The 9,216-nt window shown below is 39.1% G+C and overlaps 1 long non-coding RNA gene across 4 annotated transcripts in view; it reads right to left on the bottom strand.

The window, feature by feature from the left end:
• Positions 1 to 898: 898 nt before the first annotated feature.
• The window catches only part of LOC124278186, a 32,767-nt gene continuing 24,449 nt past the window's right edge, over positions 899 to 9,216 (bottom strand). For 3 of the 4 annotated variants that reach the window (XR_006899017.1, XR_006899018.1, XR_006899015.1), the window contains 3 exons: positions 6,860 to 7,157; positions 6,148 to 6,459; positions 899 to 4,785 (listed from right to left, as the gene is read on the bottom strand). This is a non-coding gene — a long non-coding RNA (uncharacterized LOC124278186). The remainder of the gene's footprint in view (positions 4,786 to 6,147; positions 6,460 to 6,859; positions 7,158 to 9,216) is intronic. The other variant, XR_006899016.1, reaches the window with a different exon arrangement.

Raw genomic sequence — 9,216 nt, 5'->3', positions numbered from 1 at the left:
CTAAAGGGAAATTGCACTGTAATCCATGATGTCTTTTAGGGACAATACGATTTTATTCAGATAACATTTGGTGTCAGGAATTAACCCATATTCCTAGTGATTTTTGACAAAAATATTCGCTGAAATATTGAACCGTAAACTGGCCTGAACACAAAGCAAGTAGGCAAAATATAATAACCCAACAAACAAAAAAGTGATCAATAATGCAATTCTATATGTGTCAGAAAAGTAACAAAAACACTCTTCGAAGAAGAAAACAAAGAAAAACAAAAATATATGAAAGACGGAGAAAACTCTCGTCACTAATGAACACATATGGTTAAAATAACTTCCTTTAAATAAACTTTTCATCTTCGTTTGTAGTAAAGATTGTGCTCTTCCATTGCGATAGAACAGCAAGTTTCGAGGCTTTGCATTATGAAAACCCTAAGTGTTTGCGACAGTGTGTATCGGATAGATCATGTGTAGGGAAATATTTTTAGATAATTCAATATCAATGTAGTTGGTCAGTTTTGAACAAACATGTCACTATACACACTTGCCTCTGAAGACGATCCAGATTCATTAGTATGGAGGGTTGTATGTTGTAACAAAGAGCGATGAATTCCAGTTTCATCATGGCAGCTGGTGATATCAATTCAATGTTATTTTATTCTCCGATTGATTCAATGATGTTGTAACTAATATACTGATTTTCCATAGTTTTCATGTTCATTTTTTCCAAATAGTAGTTAAAATAGTGCTTAAAAAGCATATTGTGTTATTACACCGGATACATACGTAGTATGACAGTAGTAATAGTGACACATTTCTATTAAAAGGCGAATGGCCCACATACAAAACATACAATAGATGAATAGCAAATATACTCATACTCACACAACGAATAGTCATTTAAAACATTTTCCTTTTTTTTCCCAGTAAATCATTTTCCAAGGAATATTTTGTATTACACCAGAGTCTGAAATATGTCATACACAGGTAACATCGACGGATAGGATACTGTTTGCTGTTTACGATAGGCAATGTATTATTAAATCACCAACAGCAAGGAAAGTTTGCTTATTGGAAATATTATATAGAGCATTGAAACGTACACCATGCATGTAATTTTTTAAATACATTGTGTAAACAAATAGCTTATAAATTTTGACAAATGTACGCAACATTTAGACAGAGAAACACACCATAGTCTTCCCAACACTCGTAATTCATCAGTAAAAGGGGTGTGTTGATATTTAAATGCGAGCTTTCCAGAAGCTGGTATTTAAAAAGACACATGCAGGTGATGGTATTATTGCAACCTTATTTCATTCTATGATTGACTGAAAAAATCGACAATTCTTTCAGAGAATTATATATGTATATCACCATTCCATTATTGAAATTTGGATACCTCATTACATCTAAAATAACTTTACATGCTATCGTTCTTTCTTTTAGAGCTTAATATTCCTGATAACTGATCAAATAATATGATGATTAAACAAGTAATTTGATAGCAACAAATAATTGTATTCGTTACGTTTGATGACATGCTGTCGAATATGTTATGTGTGCACGAGTTCAAAGATATATAAAAGAACAAGACAATAAAAAGAAGGGTTAAACATACTTCAGATAATGTAATGTGGGGTGAAGTGATTGGGGTGAACTGACGTGTAAGTCCATTGCACTGACATAAGTCTAAAGTTAACATGGAAACTCAGACAAGATATAATGACCAGTCCTCGTTTCCTCAACTAGGCAAGGTAATAATAAGCATCAACCTTCATACTCTTTTGTTATGATGCGATCTGGGAGAGAACCGCCAGGTCATAGCCCCATACTTTCTTCTGTATGTGCTGAGAATGTCATGCACTTCGAACCCTTATGTTCTGGGAGTTCTATTCTGTTATACAATGTTTGGTTTAGGATATAGTGCACTATGACAAGTGATTGAAAACAAAAAGCGAAGTGCAGTGTACAATTTCTAGTTTCCTTTAAAAGCTCGAGTTTATTGATATATAGTTTTTAGTTCGACGCATTACATTTTAACAGATGATTGCATATTATCGAATCTCGAACAAATTCAGTCATTGATTATATTATTAACCTTTCACGGCTTCGGGTGGGGGTGGCAAACAATCAACCAGGTCAGACAGGTCCTGTATTCTCAGTGCATAAGAATGCATGTTACAACCAGCGTAGGTTGCGCGAAACCGAGACATGTTAGTCAACACAAACAGGATAAGCATTTGGATAGAGATTCTCAGAAACAGAGACATATTAATCATCACGAACAGGATAAGCATTTGGATAGAGATTCTCAGAAACAGAGACATATTAATCATCACAAACAGGATAAGCATTTGGGTAGAGATTCTCAGAAACAGAGACATATTAATCATCTCGAACAGGGAAAGCATTGAGATAGAGATTCCCCAAAACAGGGACATATTAATCATCACAAACAGGATAAGCATTTGGATAGAGATCCTCAGAAACAGGGACATATTAACCATCTCGAACAGGGAAAACGTTGGGTGTGAGAATGATGCATTTGACTGTGAACTGCCTTCCCCAAATATTACAGTTATCCGGGAAACTCTGAAGAAATATCTAAACATGTTGCAATAATCGGAGTTTACATTATGGCAGAATGCCATTTATTTAATAATTTACACCTTTCAATATAATTCATTGGATACATTTCATCGAGTTGGGTGACAAATATCAACAATGATGAAGTCGTTTCGAATGTCAAAATTTGAAGGGACCATTATCCATTCTATTCCGAGGTATAGTTGCCCTATAGGCGACAGTAAACATACAAAGGTTGATCTAGGGTTTCGTAAAGGGTGGAGAGAGGGAAAGGTCAACACTAAACGACAAACGCATGGATATGGACACCCAGAGTATTCTTCGTCTGAATCAACTCTGTATGTAATACTACTACATATGCTTCTAACACACACAAAGAAATAACATGTCATGCTAGGACACACATGGAACTTTACCAAATTGCTTTATATTTGCAGTATCATGTCCCATCTCTCAAACAGTTCTGCAAATATAAAAAAGTTGATGTTGAAGCACAGGCAAGGCAGTAATAAGGAAACACTGATACTTATGTTAGGAGCCTGTGTTTTGACGTCCAGGTCCATTGTGCTGGGAATTCCGTCTCTTTCTGGAATCAAATAGTTCACAGTGGAAAGTGCTAGGTAGAAGTGTAGCTATATCCCGGCGGCACGTTGTTCGAGGATTAGTCTGCCCAGTCAGTGAGACAAAGAATATGCATCGACCAGTGTCACTGGGGTACACTCTCAGCAAAACCCCCACAGCTGCTACCCCATCCATTTAATGAACCCTTTCTACAAGTTCTAGTAATTGTTGCAGACACTTTAAAGGAACAATCCTCTTAGATCTCAACGAAATAGTTTACTGTTCTCTACGTATGATACGAGTGACCCAAAATATGTACTGTGTAAACAACGGAGATTGTTTGCTTCCAAGAATGCGTCCTGTTTTGAAGAAAACCCCAAATTCAACTCCAACTCTTACGTTTGTATGTATTGCGTCTGTATGTATTTACTAGTATATGCTTTCATATAGGACGCAAGTGAGGACCATCACATTTCAGATCGTCATACATATCTTGTTTCACTGGTATCCATTACAGTATAAGGTGATGTGCAAGGTGATAAGAAAATAGATACAAAGGCGAAAATTGAGCTAAAGGCTTCAATCACCAACAATCCAGATATTCCAAGAGCAGGTTGTTCATTCTTGACTCTGAAACAGGTTATCCATCCAGTTATCTGGTGTTACGAACAACAATACCCAGCTTTGGGGTTCAGCGAACAACTGACCACGCGATTCATGAAGTCACCCCTGGACACAGCATAAGGGTTCTCTGGTTAGTGTGTAGTCTATATTGGCAATATATGACATGTATGTACTCATATGTACATCTGTACACAACGGGAACAATATGACCTATGTATATGACCCAGTAATGTGAACCAGGATGAATGACATTGTTTAAGATCATAAGGAAAGCATAACGCATTTCTAAGTCTACGTTAGACGATGGTGCGTTTCATCCCTAACTATACCCATACAGTCATTAAATCATGCCTCTCTCTAACCTCGTTTGAACTGCGACATACTGCTCCTTCACTTTTTCTTGGGATATAGAAGCACGCATTTACGGAGAGTGAATTTAATGAAATTCTGAAACAGAACATACAGCACATGATGATGGAATATAACAAGGGCGCTTATACTGCTGTGTCATCACTCTCTTGTGTCGTATCCTTCGGCTTTTTACAGAGGCATACAGTTCATTAATACATGTCTGATCATCTTGGGGACAATCTTTTGTACAATGACACCTATCTCCTTCTTAGGCATGCCTGCGGATGTTGCAGATAATTCGTCAGATTCATCACTTGGCGGCGAAGGAGATGTGTTTTCGGCGTTAGTGACGACGTCTCCGGCACAGGCATAGCCTCCTGCATCGATCACAAATACCTTCTTGGGATCCACCTGGACCCGATGCTGGTGGTATGGAGTTATTCACCTCCACGGTAGCATACACTGCACTGAGGGGTTCCCCACAGTTATGTACGGAGGAGAACAAGGCTTAACTGACGAGCGTGGTTTTATTCGATTTACCTTTCTTTGACGACAAAAACGACGATGATGATGACGACGACGACGATTAGAACGAGGCTGACAACTACTGAAGTAATGATGATTGGAATTGAAGCTGTGGCTACTTCATTTCACGTGCTTTCATTTCTGTAACATAGGGGAGTTTCGAGCTATAGTTAGATATATGCATTAAATTACATCCCAACGTAAGATGAAATGTGCATCTGCAGAGTGAGTGAGTGAGTGAGCAATCATTTAGCGTCACATCGGCAATGTTTCAGACAAATGATCAGATATACGATCTGATGATAGCTTTATAATCAGAGTATGGAATAAGAAGTGGTGTTACAGATTTGTTTATTGCTGCCTTAGCAGCAGGCACCTGGAGAAGGCTTATAATGGTTGTTAAATGCAATAGTACAATATGATCAATACGACGATTGCTACACACGTGAATGTTTACGAAGTATAAATAACTGCTACCCAGCCGCCACCCGACCGTAACCCGCCGCATATGCAGGAATTGGGACACGCAGCCGCCTTAAAGGCGTATAGTGGATCGAAAGAAGACAGGATATTGTGATAACGGCACAGTAATAAAACATGCAGTTGTTTTGTAAATGGATAACTTCTGATATTAAATTTGAAACTAAATTGTTTTGATTACAGTCACGACCTGAAAATACACTTGAGAACTAATATACACATCCGCACTGAAACAGACAGCGATGTTCCCAGTGTTGAGGGATATGTTGAGTCGGATTTCTGTGTTACTCAGTGAATACATTTACAATACGAGGGGGCTATCAAACAGTTTTGAGCCTAAAATGCTTTTTGATATGTGAATGATAAAATAACCGTATGGTATTGAAGAATGGTTTATATCTTCACATACACGTGATATTGACATGCGCATGTGAATGATATATACTATTCTTCAATACCATGCAGTCATGTTTATCATACACAATGGGCACGATGAGTGAAGCCCATCTCTCCGTCATCCGCAATGATATGGCCGGGATATTGCTACATGCGGAGTAAAGCCAAACACTCACTCACTCACTCACTCACTCACTCACTCACTCACTCACTCACTCACCACCCACTCACAATATGCCAATATGACTCAATACACCTGCACAATAGTGTATATGGGAACGACGAACTATAAATGGACTATGTAATTATTTTAGGGTTTTACCAATATCTTGATCGATGTACCATTGGCGTATGGAATGACATTTTCAGAAGGGGTTGTTGTATCGATAGTTACAGTTGATATTCATGAGTGGCAATTTGGCACTTCGATTCAGGATATTATGTAAGGGTACACTTCAGATGGAACACATTTAACACATTCAGAACAAACCAAATAGCGAACTGTTATCAGCAGATGACAGGATCTCAGGACATATAACCATTATTGTGTCTTGAAGGAGGCATAGTTATACACATCATATGTTTGTGGTTTTAGGATATCTCACTCAAGAACGACAAATGACTCACTGTTATTGAGCTCTGTTACACCATCGCAGCTGAGATTCCAGTGTTTGTCTTGACAGTTGAATACCAGCCTTACACCACCCAGGTGTGTTTTGGTCACATTAAAGGTTACTGATTGAAGACCTTGATCACCAACATTTAGAAGTTGTTTGACATCCCCGGTCTGCAGTGTAAAGTTTGATTCTGCAGAACAGTAGGAGCCTCGTACATCGTAATACGCAGTAATGTTTACGGTCAGTGTCACTTCCTCCTGTAGGGTAAGCGTCTCTGTGTCCTTGTCACTGGTGATGTCGCATGTTGGTGGACTTAAAAGTGCTGTTAAAACAAAGGACTTCATGGAGAGACGAAAACAGCATTATTGAAGATATATTGTTGCGAGGATGTTGTTTGGAGGATATAAATATCGCAGCACCTCCTGGGTGATAACAGCCATGACTAAGCCAATTTATGAAAAGAAAGCATAGATATGAACTGCTTATAGCATCAACAAAATACTATTTATGACGTTCACACGTTATATCATCCTATCTAGGTCTCATCGTCTCGGTTAAGTATAACCACTGAAGCCTTCTGGTTGACGAGGCATGTGGAAATTGTCCTGCCATTTTCTGAACCATATGTTTGTCATTCAATGTGTAATAAAACAAATGTAGTATTTTACTTCTATCAACACCAACGGTAAATGCTTGCTTCATAGGGATACCGAAACACTAACCGAGTTTATTCACACCGCCACACGAAAGACCCCGCTGACTGTTGTGGCATCTAAACACCAGCCCTACTGTACCCAGATGGGAGTCCGTCACATTTAGTGTTACTGATGAAGTGTTGTCAGAGACACTTGGTACAGAGTCAGCTTCCATCAGCAGGGGTTGTCACATCCCCGGTCTGGAGGGAGACGCTGTGGGTGGTGGAGCAGTAGTAGTCTCGCACGTCCACTGTAAGTGCCAGTTCCTGATACTGGACAAGTACATCAGTGTCATCTGAACTTGTGATGTTGCACGTTGGTGTCTCTGCAACATTAAATATAGCCTTAGACTGTTAAAATAATACGTAAAAGCCAAGCATTATCATATAATTCAAATAGAATTTAGACTACTGACATTTGGTGGTATATACAGCGAACACTGTCTGTCCGCTTTCAGAGCAAATATGATGAGAAATGTGTCATCTGCAACTCCCCTGTAACGTCGTGCGGGAAAGAATTGGTCCATAGGTTCAATGTTTCGTAGCCTGATAAAACACTTGCATCCTCTTATACCAGAAAAATACAATATACTTATCTCCAATAGGTATTTGGCAAAAACATTTAACTCTGTCAGGGAGTGAGTTTTAGATATTTGTGATTTGTCTTCTTTGCATCTGAATTATAACTCGAACTAGCAGAATCAAAAGAAGTGAATAAGTGAGTGAGTTTAGTTTTGCGACGCTTTTGGCAATATTCCAACAATATCAAGTTTGAGGACACCAGAAATTGGCTTCACACATTGTAACCATGTGGGGATTCGAATCCGGGTCTTCGGCGTGACGAGGGCGAGCGCTTTAAAGTACAAGGATACCCCACCGCCCCGAATCATAAGAAGGAAATTTAAGCCAGAACGCCGGTCTTATTCCCAAGGTTGGCAATGTTTCGGCCGAGTGTAAATATTGAGTGAGTGAGTGAGTTAAGAGTTTAAGTCACACCGTGCGTAAATATCTGGCGCGAATCAAACCAGCGATTGACGGCATCAGCCACTGTCTATGCAGTTTGGAAAGAATGACATGCAGTAAGTCTGAGCACACCATCTCGTTTTTCACTTCCTTCAACAAGCACGCTGAAGATTAAACCTGATCCCGTATTTTATGGTGCTGGCCATCTAGATAACATTCCGCAGTTGAACTTGCATACCCCTCTCAAACACAATCTACTGTCTCCGAGCCGACCAGTCCTTGTATAAACATGTTACACCGAGCGCCGATCAGGGTTACAAGTACCGCATTTTGATATCTTTTTGAATTAGTGGGTTGAATGAGTATGGTTTTACGGCGTTTTAGGAATATTGCAGCAATATCACGGCTGGAGACACCAGAAATGGGCTTCATACATTGTACCCATGTGAGGAATCGAACCTGGTCTTCGGCGTAACGTTGTCCTCCTGAGAGGGTACTTAAGTTCCAAAACAATTAAAGTGAATTTAAACATACTACTATTTTTAACCGTAGTATATGTTATTTTAATTTATGGCTAGATCAAAATGATGGTGTAGTGTAAATCCAGCTAGGGTCCATGCAGGAAGCAAATGTACTGTAAGTCCCCATGGTCCTAGTATGGTGATGTACCTTCAGATGTTGGCAATCTATAGCCTGTTCTTATATTGTGTTGTCATGTATAGATAAGATGATTTAGATTTAATTACTAATTTATATCTGTGATAATCTAATTGTTTTACTGTCCTTCGTGGACAGGTTTGTATAATTTACCTTCAATTATTATTAATCTATAACTTGATTTAGTCACGATATGGCTGAAAATATTGCCAAAGTGACTTTAACTTTTAACTCACTCACTTCGGCGTAACGAGCCAACGCTTTAACCAATACGCTATCCCACCGCCCCTTTAGTTAGGGCACACCTCGGTATCTAACCTCACAGCTTCCGCTCGACGAACAGACGCTATATATGTGCACTAGGTCACAGAGGCGGTCTTTTCAGTGATATCGCCAGGAGAATGTCTGAATATAACCAATGTAATGTGCATGTAGTATATATTGCCGTTTACTCGGTTAAAAACAACAACTTTAGTTCTATAGTAGTGCATACAATATTATTATTTCTAATCACTCATGGTCTATAATACAATATTCGTTTCTTAATGTAGCCTTTTTCTAACAGCCCCAGGGACCCCAACATGTGACATCGCCAGTGACAAGGACACAGAGACCCTTTCCCTGTATGAGGAAGTATGGAATCTGAGAAGGGACAAAAACATGCAAAATGAGGCAAAAACTAACCAAAGAGCGACAATGCGACAACGCAACATTTCGCCCATTTGTCGCATTGTCGTGATGTCGCATGTGCGACATAGCGACACT

The sequence above is a fragment of the Haliotis rubra genome, unplaced genomic scaffold, assembly GCF_003918875.1.
Source record: "Haliotis rubra isolate DU_JTF1 unplaced genomic scaffold, ASM391887v1 Scf2325, whole genome shotgun sequence".
NCBI classification, from domain to species: domain Eukaryota; kingdom Metazoa; phylum Mollusca; class Gastropoda; order Lepetellida; family Haliotidae; genus Haliotis; species Haliotis rubra.
This window is presented reverse-complemented; position numbering and strand designations above follow the sequence as displayed.